Here is a 15,804-nt window from a genome sequence, read left to right as displayed (position 1 = left end):
TCAACAACTCTTTATTTCACAACTCGTCTACACTATAGCAGTTTACTCTTAACACTGATTGATTACGTTGGCGCTGCCACGGCTTATATAGCCACGCACTTCTCGCTGATGCCGACGTGTCCTTCTAGAATATCGCGTCTGGAAATTACCAGAACATACGGCTATACGGCGCCAGACGTAAGCAGACAGTCGCGGCGCCAGACTCAGCAATTGTTTACCTAGACAAGCAGACAGTGCGGCGCCAGACAGCCGTGGCGCCAGATGTCTACAACAAGACAAATGCTATTCCATATACCTACAGCTATTGTTCATAATCAGGGATGCATATAGTAATACAAATACAACTTAATACTACTTTTTGTAACAATACGTTATTTTGTATTTTAGGTGACGATATATTGTTTAGAATTATTTACGTTAGTTTTAAGTTTATTTTCTAATAATGTTAAGTCTGATCTGGCAATACTGTTTTATCTAATTTTTCTATTTCTCATCTCTCTTTTATCATACATTTCTGTTTGTTATTATCTTTGTTTATTCATATTTCGAAGTTACGGTATTTTAAATTCCTTTGAATTCTGGAGGACATGTATGTAAGAACGCTTCTCTGATTGTAACTCAGTGCTGATGGTACACATTGCAATAAAACAGTGAGAACTCTACCCGCCGGTAAATTAATTATTTAACATTTTGGTGCCTCCTGTGAGGACAAATAATTTTAAATTTATTTTCCAATTGTTTGTTATTGCGGTTGTGTGGTTTCATGGCGGAACTTAATTGGCGATCATCGGCGGTGAAAGCAATAAAGCGCATACATGCACGTGTCTCGGAAGGTGCCATCGAAAGCCGTGATATGTTTCATCTCCAACAAGGGCTTAAGTGGCTTGAATCATATTTTGAACGCTTCATGGAGAACCATAATCGTTTGGTTGGCGGAGCTACGTCCACCGAGATGGGGCCACATGATGCACCGTTGGAATCAGTAGAGGGAGGAGCTGTATACTGCGGCATGCAGCAGACTTAATCGTCTCATCGCATCGTCAAGGGTTTAGCCTAATGTCGCTGACGGAACGCAGAATTGCCTCACGACTTCTCTGGATGCGCATTTAGTTGACCTGAAATTGGACCCGTTAGCTATCCCGTTGTTTGATGGAGACATGTGTAAATGGTTAGCGTTCAAAGATGCCTTTGAAACACTGCTACACAGTTCTACATATCTTCTTCTTTACTGGCGTAGACACCGCTTACGCGATTATAGCCGAGACAACAACAGCGCGCCAATCGTTTCTTCTCTTTGCTACGTGGCGCCAATTGGATATTCCAAACGAGGCCAGGTCCTTCTCCACCGGAGTGGAGGTCTTCCTCTTCCTCTGCTTCCCGCGGCGGGTACTGCGTCGAATACTTTCAGAGCTGGAGTGTTTTCATCCATCCGGACAACATGACCTAGCCAGCGTAGCCGCTGTCTTTTAATTCGCTGAACTATGTCGATGTCGTCGTATATCTCATACAGCTCATCGTTCCATCGAATGCGGTATTCGCCGTGGCCAACACGCAAAGAACCATAAATCTTTCGCAGAACGTTTCTCTCGAAAACACGCAACGTCGACTCATCGGTTGTTGTCATCGTCCAAGCCTCTGCACCATATAGCAGGACGGGAATTATGAGCGACTTATGGAGTTTGGTTTTTCTTCGTCGAGAGAGGACTTTACTTTTCAATTGCCTACTCAGTCCGAAGTAGCACCTGTTGGCAAGAGTTATCCTGCGTTGGATTTCTAGGCTGACATTGTTGGTGGTGTTTACGCTGGTTCCAAGATAGACGAAATTATCTACAACTTCAAAGTTATGACTGCCAACAGTGACGTGAGTGCCAAGTCGCGAGTGCGACGACTGTTTGTTTGATGACAGGAGATATTTCGTCTTGCCCTCGTTCACTGCCAGACCCATTTGCGTTGCTTCCTTGTTCAGTCTAGAGAAAGCAGAACTAACGGTGCGGGTGTTGAGACCGATGATATCAATATCATCGGTATACGCCAGCAGCTGTACACTCTTATAAAAGATTGTACCTGCTCGATTCAGTTCTGCAGCTCTAATAATTTTCTCCAGCAACAGATTGAAAAAGTCGCACAATAGGGAGTCGCCTTGTCTGAAACCTCGTTTGGTATCGAACGGCTCGGAGAGGTTCTTCCCGATCCTGACGGAGCTTTTCGTGTTGCTCAAGGTCAGTTTACACAGCCGTATTAGTTTTGCGAGGATGCCAAATTCGGACATCGCGGCATAAAGGCAGCTCCTTTTCGTGCTGTCGAAAGCAGCTTTGAAATCGACGAAGAAGTGGTGAGTGTCGACTCTCCTTTCACGGGTCTTTTCCAAGATTTGGCGCATGGTGAATATCTGGTCGGTTGTTGATTTACCAGGTCTGAAGCCACACTGATAAGGTCCAATCAGTTTGTTGACGGTGGGCTTTAATCTTTCACACAATACGCTCGATAGAACCTTGTACGCGATGTTGAGGAGGCTTATCCCACGGTAGTTGGCGCAGATTGTGGGGTCTCCTTTTTTATGGATTAGCACACTTAAATTCCAATCGTTGGGCATGCTTTCATCCGACCATATTTTGCAAAGAAGCTGATGCATGCTCCTTATCAGTTCTTCGCCGCTGTGTTTGAATAGCTCGGCCGGCAATCCGCCTGCCCCTACAGCTTTGTTGTTCTTCAGGCGGGCAACTGCTATTCGAACTTCGTCATGGCCGGGTAATGGAACGTCTGCTCCATCGTCATCGATTGGGCAATCGGGTTCACCTTCTCCTGGTGTTATGTGATCACTGCCATTCAGCAGGCTGGAGAAGTGTTCCCTCCATAATCTAAGTATGCTCTGGGCATCGGTGGCTAGATCACCTTTGGGGGTTCTACAGGAGTATGCTCCGGTCTTGAAACCTTCTATAAGTCGCCGCATTTTTTCGTAGAATTTTCGAGCATTACCCCTGTCGGCCAGCTTTTCAAGCTCTTCGTACTAACGCATTTCGGCCTCTTACTTCTTCTGCTGCAAATGCGTCTCGCTTCCCTCTTCAACTCTCGGTATCTATCCCATCCCGCACGTGTTGTGGTCGATCGTAACGTTGCGAGGTAGGCAGCCTGTTTTCTCTCCGCTGCGACACGGCACTCCTCGTCGTACCAGCTGTTCTTTTGCACTTTCCGAAAACCAATGGTTTCGGTTGCAGCTGTACGTAAGGAGTTTGAAATGCCGTCCCACAGTTCCCTTATACCGAGTTGTTGACGAGTGCTCTCAGAGAGCAGGAGTGCAAGCCGAGTAGAAAATCTTTCGGCTGTCTGTTGTGATTGCAGCTTCTCGACGTCGAACCTTCCTTGTGTTTGTTGGCGTGCGTTTTTTGCTGCACAGAGGCGGGTGCGAATTTCGGCTGCAACAATATAGTGGTCCGAGTCGATGTTAGGACCTCGGAGCGCACGCACATCTAAAACACTGGAGACGTGTCTTCCGTCTATCACAACATGATCGATCTGGTTGGTGGTTTTTCGATCCGGAGACAGCCAGGTAGCTTGATGTTTCCTCTTATGCTCGAATCTAGTACTACAGATAACAATATTTCGGGCCCGGCGAAGTCGATCAGCCTCAACCCATTTGGGGATGTTTCCTCGTGGAAGCTGAATTTACCGACCGTAGTGCCAGAGATACCTTCTTTGCCCACCCTGGCGTTAAAGTCGCCAAGCACGATTTTGACATCGTGGCGGTGGCAGCTCACATAAGTGCGCTCCAAGCACTCATAAAAAGCATCTTTGGTCACATCGTTCTTCTCTTCCGTCGGGGCGTGGGCGCAAATCAGCGATATGTTGAAAACCTCGCTTTGATGCGGATTGTGGCTAGACGTTCATTCTCCGGAGTGAATGATAGTACTCGGCGACAGAGTCTCTCTCCCACCACGAATCCAACACCAAACTTGCGCTCCTTTATATGGCCACTGTAGTAAATGTCACAAGGACCTATTCGTCTCTGTCCTTGTTCCGTCCATTGTATTCTTGGACGGCGGTGATGTCAGCCTTTACCTTTACGAGGACATCTACCAGCTGGGCAGCGGCACCTTCCCAATTAAATGACCGGACATTCCAGGTGCATGCCCTCAAATCATAGTCCTTATTTCGTTTGCCATGGTCGTCATCAAGAGGGGGGTCTCTCATCCGAGGCTGTTGGTGGTTTTTCATTGGGGGTGTTTTTTACGTGGCGGGTGCCAAACCCAGCGCACAACCCTATGCAGGGGATGTTTCGCCTTCTCACTTTAGCTCGCCTTCAAACGGATGTTCTTAGGCTACCCAGAGGATACTTGGTCAAAGACCGTAAGTCGTGAGCTGCTTGAGTCATATGTAAAAGAATCGTTTCTGGCCACTCCTAAGTGAATGGCAATCAGAGAATTTCCTCACTTGCGTGAACTTCTACACATGACTCCATCCTCCAATTCTACATATCCAGAAGCGTTTAAGTTGGGAAAACTTCGGCAGGCGGTAAATGCGGCTACTGTTCCTTTAATTGGTGGAATATATTCAGGTGGCTATCAGGAGGTTTGGAAGGCTCTCACGGACCGCTATGACAACAAAAAGCAGCTAGCGGAAATACACGTATCCCGTTTTCTTAACATCAAAACAGCTACCCATGAGTCATCGCAGTCGTTACTGAGTATTGTGGATACGGTTCATGAGTCGCTACGTGTATTGCGAGTTATGGACATCCCTATAGATCAGTGGGACGCATTGGCTGTACCAATCGTCGTGGCTAAGCTTCCAGCGGTAACTAAGCGTGGCTGGTGTATGAGGTGCTCAACTACAGAGATACCCCAGCTTGAAGACCTATTGAAGTTTCTGGAAAGATGTGCTTATAGCCTAGCTCCTGAACCATCGGTCTCACTAACGGTTTGCCGTCTGCAACGACCACTGAGGGCGCATGTGGCTACCACGGATGCCGCTCTATGCGCTCATTGCGGGTTAGCGCATCGGCTTGCCAAGTGTCCAGCAATATTGGCTTGCAAGCCTTGAAGCCCTTAAAAGATTGAAATTGTGTTACAACTGTTTACGTTCGAGTCATTCCTATCGTCAGTGTTCGTCTGGGAATTGTCGAAATTGTGGACGCAAGCACAACACAATCCTATGTCGAGACAAGTTCAACAACACGTCAACGTTTTCTTCTACAACTACGCCAGCCGTATGCAATGAGGTACCTGCGGAGGTGGCGACAGCCACAACAGCATGACTAGCCGCACCAGCAAAGCCTCTCGCAGCCAATCCAAAGCCGATAACTCTTTTAGCAACAGCGCGTGCATGTGCCTTTGGAGAAGCATCGGTGCAGCGAGTGGCACGCGTTCTGTGTGATCCCAGATCACAGGTTAGCTTTATAACGGATCGTCTTGCAAACTGTTTGCAGCTATATCGACGAAAATGTGACTTGATTGTAGAAGGTGTAGGTGCGACCATCAATACTCGAGTGAAAGGCAGCGTTACGTTCACTCAGAGATCAACAACATCCAATTTTGAAATGCGAATTGACGCCTTGGTTTTATCGTCCATTACTTCACCGACTCCAGCAGTGAAGATTGACATGAACCAATGGCCATACTTGAGAGGCATAGATTTGGCGGACAACCAGTTTGGTACGCCTGGAATTATCGACGTTCTTATTGGCGCGGACGTGTGGGGGCGTCTCATAGAGGGTGAAGTCATCGGTGGAAGACCAGACGAACCTTTTGCCCAGCGTACCCGCTTCGGATGGGTGGTGTTTGGTCCAGCAGCAGTGACCCTTCCTGCAAAGGAATCATTGCTCACACTCACCACTTCGCTAGACAGGGAGCACCACCGGTTTGAGGAACTGGTGCCAAAGTTCTGGCAAATGGAAAAAATAGCGATGGTTGGCAATCTGCCAGAGAACGAGTGTGAGTAGATTTTCGATACCACTCATAGCCGTACTTCAGACGGCCGTTATATGGTATAGTTATCCTTACGGCGAAAGGCAACGGAACTGAGTGACTCGTACACGCTGGCGCTACAGCAATTTCATAGACTAGAGCGTCGTATTGTTGCGGATCCAATCCTTTGAGAAAACTACATTTCATTTATGAGGGAGTATGCAGCACTTGGTCACATAGAGACAGTACAACCACCTTACAATTACACCAATTGCTACTAACGCTTCGGCACCTACCATCACTGAAATCTCACTGAACGATGTTCAACTGGTAGGTCCAACGCTTCAGGATTCGTTGAGTCGTATACTTTTACGTTTGCGTCGCTATCGAGTGGCGATAACTGCAGATATAGAGAAGATGTTCCGGCAAGTGCTGGTTGCACCTGAACATCGCGACTATCAACGAATTATATGGTCCTTACAATGCAGTACGAACTTTACAACAATGTGCTTGTGACAATTCCGCTGTGGTTCTTGACGTACAACAGGCAGCTCGCGCTCGAGCTGCCATATTAACTTCGTTTTATGTTGTTGGCGACTTCTTGACAAGTTGTGAAAGCGTTATCGATTCAGTGGAGCTGGCTAAAAATGTGGACGCCATTTTATCCGTGGGAAAGTTCACGCTAAGAAAATGGAACTTGAACGATAGTCAGGTGATGATGCGTTTATCTAATGAACCATCTCTTTCTAGTTATATCTTCCATCCTGGTGAGGCTTCCGTTTTGGGTTTAAGATGGGACGCACAGTCGGATCAATTATTATTTCGCGTCGATCTACGTCAAAGAGGAGCGATACCCACGAAGCGCCGTGTACTCAGCGAGATGGTACGACTCTTTGATCCTACTGGATTGTTAGCGCCTGTTATCGTAACTGGGAAAATATTAATTCAGAGACTGTGGTCTGCCGATCTATCTTGGGACTCACCATTACCTGACGATCTTTGCCGCGAATGGCTGAAGTATCGGGCACAGCTTCCAGCGCTTAGTCAAATACGAACCGAGCGGTGGATGGGCATGATTCCACGCATTGAAACATCATTTCCCGGGTTTTGCGATACTAGCTCACATGCGTATGCAGCGGTGATTTATGCGAAGACGTTGCACACAGACGGTTCTGTACGTTTCACTCTTCTGACGACACGTACCAGGGTAGCACCACTCAAGGCTGCCACCATCCCACGCCTGGAACTTGCGGCAGCGCTACTTCTTGCCAACACATTCCAGAACGTGCGGGACTAGTTGACGTTCCCTACTATCTATGGTCGGACTCAGCTATTGTATTATGTTGGTTGAGAAAGGATCCAACAACATTAAAACCATTCATATCAAATCGTGTTCGTAGAATACAGGAGCTGACATCGCCCACGCGATGGCATCACATTCATTCTGCTCGTAACCCAGCTGATTGTGCTAGTAGAGAGAGAGCTACTAAGACATCCACTTTGGTGGCATGGACCTAAGGAGGCAGAGATGATCTATTTGGACAGCAGTGATGTTCCTCTCAGCAAGGATGAGTCAGATATATTACTCGCCGAAAACCGAAATAAGAACAAGTTGATTAAACTCGTGTCACATCCGTTATATACTCGTCGTTCGAACGGGCACGCTATTCTGTTAACTGAACGGTTCAGTAATATCACTCGATTGTTGGGAACGGTGGCCATTATCCTACGTTGGTTAAGAAACCGTCGACACTTTCGCCAACCGGTTTTCAATGCTCAGGAACTAGACGACGCTCTATACACTATAATCCGTTTAGAGCAAGAGGAGCATTTTGCAGATGAAATCCGTCATTTGAAGACTATTTCAGGTTTGGCATCTTTATAGATAAGAACCGAATCCTACGTGCTGGAGGACGCATTCACAAGGCCGAACTAGGACGTGATCAACGATTCTCTATTATTTTGCCGAAATCGACGCCGTTGGTCAAGCTTTTACTACATCAGGCACATGAATCTACACTGCATGGAGGAACACAACTCATGCTGCACAATCTTCGTCGCCGCTTCTGGATTCTGAGTTCCAGGCAAGCAGTTTAAGGTTTCATCCACAAATGTGTACTATGTCGGCGTCATAGAGGGGAAGTCCTGAAGCAGCAAATGGCTTCCTTACCCGAGCAGAGGATTAGAGCCGCTAGGCCGTTCATCTCATCTGGTGTCGATTACTGTGGGCCCTTCACACTACGAATCGGAACGAAACGCTCTCGAACGCTTATCATAACGTATCTCGCAATTTTCATTTGTATGGTCACCATGGCTGTACACATTGAGATGGTTGATGATCTATCGGCATAAGCCTTTTTAGATGCCTTCACTCGTTTCGTCAGTTGACGCGGTCGCTGTCGGGATTTATATAGTGATAACGGTACAGCGTTTATTGGTGCCAACCGACTCTTGAATCCCTAGCAAACGCGTGAAGCAATGGCAATGGATACGTCAAATACATCAAGGATTTTGGAAGCGACGGAGTGAGGAGTATCTAACCATTCTGCAGAGACGAAACAAATGGTTTCGGCGTTCGAGGAATATAAGGGTGGATGATATCGTCCTCGTCAAACAAGAGAACCTGCTTCCATCCCACTAGTGTCTGGGTCGAGTGACAACAGTACATCCCGGAGCTGATGGAGTGGTCCGCAATGTCACGTTAAAAACCGCTAGAGGATACATGAAAAGAGCCGTCCAGAAACTATGTCTGTTGCTTGCGAAGGAGGATTTCGAGTCAACCGACTCGACCGGGCAGGATGTTTAGAATTATTTACGTTAGTTTTAAGTTTATTTTCTAATAATGTTATGTCTGATCTGGCAATACTGTTTTATCTAAGCTTTCTATTTCTCATCTCTCTTTTATCATACCATTCTGTTTGTTATTATCTTTGTTTATTCATATTTCGAAGTTACGGTATTTTAAATTCCTTTGAATTCCGGAGGACATGTATGTAAGAACGCTTCTCTGATTGTAAGTCAGTGCTGATGGTACACATCGCAATAAAACAGTGAGAACTGGTAAATTAATTATTTAACATATATAATATTTATCTCTCAAACCATTTAAGCTGTATCATACAAATTTGCACATGACAAATCGTTCCGACACGTTTACGACATCGTGAAAGTGTGTGTGAATATTTGGGTGCCCAACTTATTGGGAAGCACACACCTCTGTATTTAAGTATTTTATGAGTCACTTAAAATCGCGACTGATGTTATTCTTTCAGCTGATTGGAAATACGCTGTAATTTATTTTTAACACAAATTCCAGTTACAATAAATGCCAAACTTAATTAAATTAAAACAAGTGCGGGATCGATGCGAAACGAAGTTATGTTGAAATAGGAAGGATCACGGCTGATGCAAAGTTATGTAGAAGCGTTTGAACGTTGTAGCGAGAAAATTGTCTAAACTTATGAAGCGATGTGGAGCTTAGACCGGTAGACGAATCGAAAGTATGTATTTCTAAACCGCACAGGATCGGTGTTGATCGAAGTAAGTTAGCGCAGATATCGGCTCGGTGCAGCGTATATGCGAATGTGGTGATGATTGAAAGTCCATCCTTTTTGTTTAGTGGGTAGGGGTACAGGTGTGGTGAGTTGTGTTGTAGTGTCATCAACTGTGGTGAATTGCGCTGTTGTATTAGATCGTCAATTTTACCGGGTAGAGAGGGTGGATGCTTAACTCATATAAACAGTGTGAAATCGGATAATAACCCCGCCCACTCCCATACATCGATTTTGTTAAAAACTACTTAAAGTGCGACAAAGGAATAGTTAAGTGCGTCATATAGAGCTATAAAACTATATACATACATACATACGTATAGTCGAATTTTAAAAGATGCAATCGTTTGTGTCGATAGTTTTCTCTTTGAAATGTACTTATTTTTCTCTGGTTTAAATTAATACTTAGGGTATTCCACCAAACTCATAAATGTACAAACTTATAAGTTCAAAAATTTACGCTTTAGTTTTTTTTGAACGCTCCTTTTTTTCATACGTATAAAAGCCGCATAAATAGGTATTTTGAATTTTCTGTCAGTGTTGCATTTGAAAAAATTAGATACGAACCTCAAATGACTCCGGGCGGTCTTTTATTTCTCCACGCACTTCCTCTAAAAGGCTTCTAGTTTGCTCACTGTTCCAACGATGTGTTGGTGCTGCCCGGAAGCGCTTAGCTTTGACCTTTTCTTCTAATTCCTGAATATAAAATGTATTTCTGCAATTTTCGAGAAATTTAAGTAATACTTACTGATGCACTCATTAGACAAAGGTTTCAGATGGTTTTTATTTCTTTAAATTAAACGAAATTTTGCAACAAGCACAAATGTTTGACCGTTCTTTTTTTCTTTACAAGTAGTGTTGCCTGCACTAAAAACTTTACTTTTTTGAAGCGCTAAATGTAAATTATTTTTGTGTAATGGCAACACTAAAACAAAATATCAGTTTATGAAGCAAATACGCGTCGAATTTGCCTCATAGTTTTATACGAAACGCGTAAACTTTTTTTCATACAAATTTTGACAGCTCATTCATAAGGCACAGAATTTTACGAATTTAAGAATTTTATGAGGCATTTATGAGTTTGATGGCATACCCTTACTATGTTTTGACCGACATTGAAAACACATTTGTGGGTTGTGGAATCTAAGTCGTTGGAACCCACAACGTATATTTTCGATGAGTTTTCACTAACTCACAAATTACAAATTTAGTTGTATGTTCACATTTTGAGCAACGAGAGTGGTAAGTTTTGGATTGCTTAATATTGGCCCGCGAAGAGCACTAATTTGGGTAGGGCTTCTCCAAGATTACTCCAAAAACTTATTTTTTTTTTTGTATTTTTGCTTTTCCTTTTTTCAATATCAATAGGAGGATTCTCTTGCTCTTGCGAGATTGCACAATGACACAAAATTCAAAAATCCTATACCGAAATATGCAAGGCCAAGTGAGCACCCATTGACATAAGACGACACGAAAATAAACATGGGTTTTGGTCTGACATATTTTACAGTCATTGCAAATAATTTTATGGGTGTGTTTGTTGTTGTGCCGTTGCACCAAGAGATAAATTCTGCAATTCGTGCACCGTGCAAGGGTTTTGACAGCTGTATTTTTATAAGGAACTAGCTGACCCCACAGCCGTTGTCCTGCGTGAAATTATGTGTTCGGAAATGAAAAGAAAGTTGAGTTTATCATTTTATTTTCAATCTAACGTAGCTTGATAAACTACATTTTTTGGTTTCTGTTCCGGTGTATAGAAAAGATGGTTTTCAAACTCGTGAGCACGCCACGCACATCTGACCGTGTGAAAAACATAGCACTTCAAAACTTGCCAAACCAAGCTGTGTCCTGTTGATTGTCACCTCAAATGTAATTTCACTGGAAGCGGAATACGTTTCAATTCAATCATTGCACCTCAAAGGAATTCGTAGAATCAAGCATTCTGCCCCCTTGTATTCGATATGTGCGTCACAATCAGTCGGATTCCATTACAGAGGTTCGGCAAACGGATCACTGACGAAAGTTGAGAAAAAATTCGTAAATGTCAATTTTGTTGCTGACGGTGTTTCCGTTGGCTGTATTCTCTGCGTTGAAATACACTCTTTGGTCATTCTCCAAATTAACTGCGAGACGCACAACAGCCGGAAAACGTTCATGAATTAAAAAAGTAAATATCCTACAAACCGTTTTATTACAGTTCACGTATCGGCCGTAACGTTTATAACCAATAACCGCCATGTTGCTTCCTTTGGTGACGTAATTACAAACGTATTTTATCGATTACACCAAACTGCAATAATCAATATTAATATGAGTTTTGAATGTGAATTAGACAATAATGGTGAATATTGTACGGTCCATGAGTTGTCAACTTCGATATTCATTCTTCTAAATTGAATGCTGAAGGTTCTGCCATTGTCGTCTGGTGAGCGACGCCGATAGAGTGGATATCCATCATTTCTAGTTTGTGTTTCCGAAAGAAAAGCACGTGGAAAGTGTTTTGTGCATTTATTGTCCGCAAGGTCCATGAACCATATTAGTTTTCATCATTTCGTATAATACTGGACCTTTCACTGCATCAGGGATTTCCGCATAAATGATTTCATCAATTTGATCTGGTGTAACCACCATCCAAAGAAGAATTTGTACGTGCATCAAACCTCTCTTTTGCCTCTCAACAGAGTACATTTAGCATCCAACAGCACCATCAAAAATCGTAAAAAGTCGTCCTATGACATCGATTGCTGATTGTCATCGCATCCTGGGAGTACTTCTTGCCTTGCCTTGGCTGCCATACGTTGCTCGCACAAAAAAACGCCGACCGATATTAGGGCGACCTCTTCGTGGCTTCCTGTTTCAATCTGCAATTGATCACTTTGCGTGAAACACACATATGTATGTAAAGTTTTCAGTGAATAATTTTTCTTTTGAATAGCCAAAATAAAAAAGCAAGCGACCGAAATTGAATTTACAAATCAAAATATTGAAAAACAAAACAAACAAAAATTGAAAAAAAAAATTGTATGGAAAAAAGTTACTTTTTGGAACTATCCAATTTTCCGACTTTTGCTCATGAAAAGTATAAGGTATTTTTATTTTTAAACCTTCCCCGATTCACAACGAACAGTCTCTGAAAATTTCATCAAGATTGGTGGAGCCGTTCTCTTAGCGTTACTAACCAACAAACATTCGTTCGTTTGTATGGGAAAGAGAAAAGGGCTGTTTTAGAGGTTTCCTGGAAATTATTCAAAATTTTCTTGCCATAAAAACCATCCTTGAACCTCAGCGAACATTTAGAAAAAAGAATTGGCCAAATTGGTCCAGGCGTTGTTGAGTTATGCGCTTGCCAACACATTTTGCGATTAAACTAGAGCAGGCACCGATTATAATGAGCGGAATGTAAGTTTTCGAGTAGTTTTACCGAAAACTGGTTTTCAATAGGGGTATTCTCTTGCTCTTGCAAAACCCTTGCACGGTGCACGAATTGCATACATTTCCTCTTGGTGCACCGACACAACAACAAACACACGCAGAAAATTATTTGCAAGGGATGTAAAATATGTCACAAAATACCCGTGTTTATTTTCGTGCAATGACACGTAAAAAAATAATTGCAACCCTGTGCTAGCTGTCATTTTACTTAAATACATATTTTGGCGTTAAACTGTTGAGGAAGGTAAATTTTAAATAGATTTTATAATTTCTATTTAAATTATTAAGATTTGTTACAGTTTTTTTTGTGAAGAATGAATGCAGAAGGAGCGCCAATTCACAATATCCTTGCATAATAGTCATCTACAATAAATTGACCGAATCAGCCGTTCATATATCACTAGATTCTGCAATGGGTGCTCTCGTGCCCTTGTATATTTCGGTATAGGATTTTTGCAATCTGCAATCTTGCAAGAGCAAGAGATGTGTTTTCGTTTTGGGGTGAAAACCAGTTTTTCGAACAAAACCTGTTTTCTTTGTCGGTCCGAACATAGTATAAGAGACATCGGCTTTTTACACTTCTGTATTTATTTATAAAACAAAACATGAACAATGATGGTGTGGGCACACAGATATGGCAACTCTGTTTTGTCAGTTATTCATTCTCTGTACATTCTTGGAATTTCAATTTCCACTGAATTCCTATTTCTTAGTTTTGAATTTTTAGAAGCGTCACTCTTTGTCTAGACGCCATAAAGAATAGAAGTGCTTATTAAATAAATATTTGTAACGTTTTAATAATTGTGGTGTTTCATCCGCCACATCCTATTTCTTAGTTTTGAATTTTTAGAAGCGTCACTCTTTGTCTAGACGCCATAAAGAATAGAAGTGCTTATTAAATAAATATTTGTAACGTTTTAATAATTGTGGTGTTTCATTACGCCACAATGGAATACACAAAAAATAAGTAAGGAATCTATAAGTTCGGGTGCAACCGAACATTTTATGCTCTTGCAGCAATCAAAGCCAGGGAAACAGTTTATGGTGTAAAACCAATCATATAGAGTAAAGTCAACCGGATGTTCGAAGTTTTGATAGTGGTTATATAGGGGCAAGGCCAAGTATTCTCTCAAATTTATTTATCTAGAGCAAAACATAGACTGTATATTATTGGGATAACTCACATATTGGCCAATACATGCAATACAAAGTCACCCGGAAATTCGAATTTTTTTCACAAAACTTTTGATTGCCTTCTTACTGTGTCGCACAAATATTGTAAGTTTTAGTGCCACTGAAGAAAGTTTCAAAAAAACGTACAAGTGAAGCGTATTAAAAAATAAAAAAACGAATATTGTATTTGTAGAAATAAAAACTGACAAATCAAAAAAAAAGGAAAGTTTATTGCTAGCAATATGTGTTTGGCACGACAATTACTCTCCCACTATTGGTGAGCATAAACAATATAATACCATGTTCAGACCGAATATTTAAAGAGATTAGATTACATCTAATTACACTCACTAATCAGCCCGTTCTCACTGCCGTTAGAAAGATCAAAAACAGTTGTTATTGTCATTTAAGAATTCACATCGCTTAATATTTATCAAAAGAAAAGATTGTCATACAGTATTTTGAATTAAAAGCCGTCTTTGTTTAAATATATTCCATATAATAGAAATAATGGGTGTATTTTTTCATATCTTAAGTAAATTTTCAACTGAAATTAGATTCATTGCTATAAAAAAAAAATAGTTTGTTTACATTTATTTTCCTTTGTAGTGTCTAAAACAGCTGTGATAATGTAACAGATTTCCAATGCTGGCAAGTAGATGGCGCAAAATCAGAGTCGCACACAGAGAGTTAGCGGGGATCAGTTTCAAATCATTTCAATGAAGTGATTTGGAACTGTCATGTTTGTATGGCGAAATCTTGATAAATTTATGAGATTAGTGGGGTAATCCCCTCAACAGCCGAGCTCGTGTGATTAAGTGTCGGTCTGAACATGGTATAATCCAATAAAAAAAATCGATGATCTGAAACGAACCACCATTTGATGTATCGAAATTAGGCAATGTATTACGGGCCGTCTCGACAGGATAAAATTTATGTCTTACTAACTGGTTTTCCCTGCCTATTGCCTGTGGAGACTCCATATTGCTTATTTCTTACAATATATGGCAAACTAATTAGTTTACCATATATTGTATGCAATAAGCTGTCACTTCAGCAGTTTGACAGCGCAGTTTTCATTTCTATGAAAATTTCGAATAGGCAACATATCCCATTTACACATATGCCGACGGCATTTTCATTTCGGTAATATGAAATTTAGAAGATTGAACATTAAGACGATTGTGTTATGTTATAAAAATAAAGTACATGTTCAAAATAACATTTTTTCAAAAAATTAATATTTAGTTTAATATTGTTAATTTACAGAAAAATTATGGAATGAGCGAAGTCTTAAATTTAATAAACTTATACAAGCATAAATAATCATTTCTCAATTTAAATTTATTATTTTAATTGGTATATAAAATTTATGCCAGAATTATTATATAGTAGTCCAAAAATATGAATTCTTATTTTCTCAGAAATACATTTGTAAAAAAGGGATCTTCATCCTTTTCTTATTATTTTATTTGTCCCAGAAATACATTTGTAAAGGATCTTTATCCTTTTTTTATTTTCCTCATAAAATATTTAAACAGTTAAAGAGCTCAAAACATGCGCTACATCAGCTACCTACCCGACGGCATTTCGCAATATGATAAAATAAATTTTTCAAAAGCTCAAAGCATGCGCTACATCAGCTCGAACCTACCTACCCTGCGCCTTTGCGCAAATGACTATGTTATGATAACAAATGCCCACATACAGATTTGGCAATGGCAATAGCAATAGATTTGACAGTTAGT

The 15,804-nt window shown here is 41.6% G+C and overlaps 1 protein-coding gene across 1 annotated transcript in view; it reads right to left on the bottom strand.

Moving 5' to 3' along the window:
- LOC125775367 (uncharacterized) overlaps positions 1 to 15,804 on the bottom strand; it is a 915,975-nt gene that overhangs the window by 329,707 nt on the left and 570,464 nt on the right. The gene's annotated exons all lie outside the window — the stretch shown is intronic.

The sequence above is a fragment of the Bactrocera dorsalis genome, chromosome 1 (genome assembly GCF_023373825.1).
Source record: "Bactrocera dorsalis isolate Fly_Bdor chromosome 1, ASM2337382v1, whole genome shotgun sequence".
Classification (NCBI taxonomy): Eukaryota; Metazoa; Arthropoda; class Insecta; order Diptera; family Tephritidae; genus Bactrocera; species Bactrocera dorsalis.
Note: the sequence above shows the minus strand (reverse complement) of the source record. Positions and strands in the feature narration are given on the sequence as shown.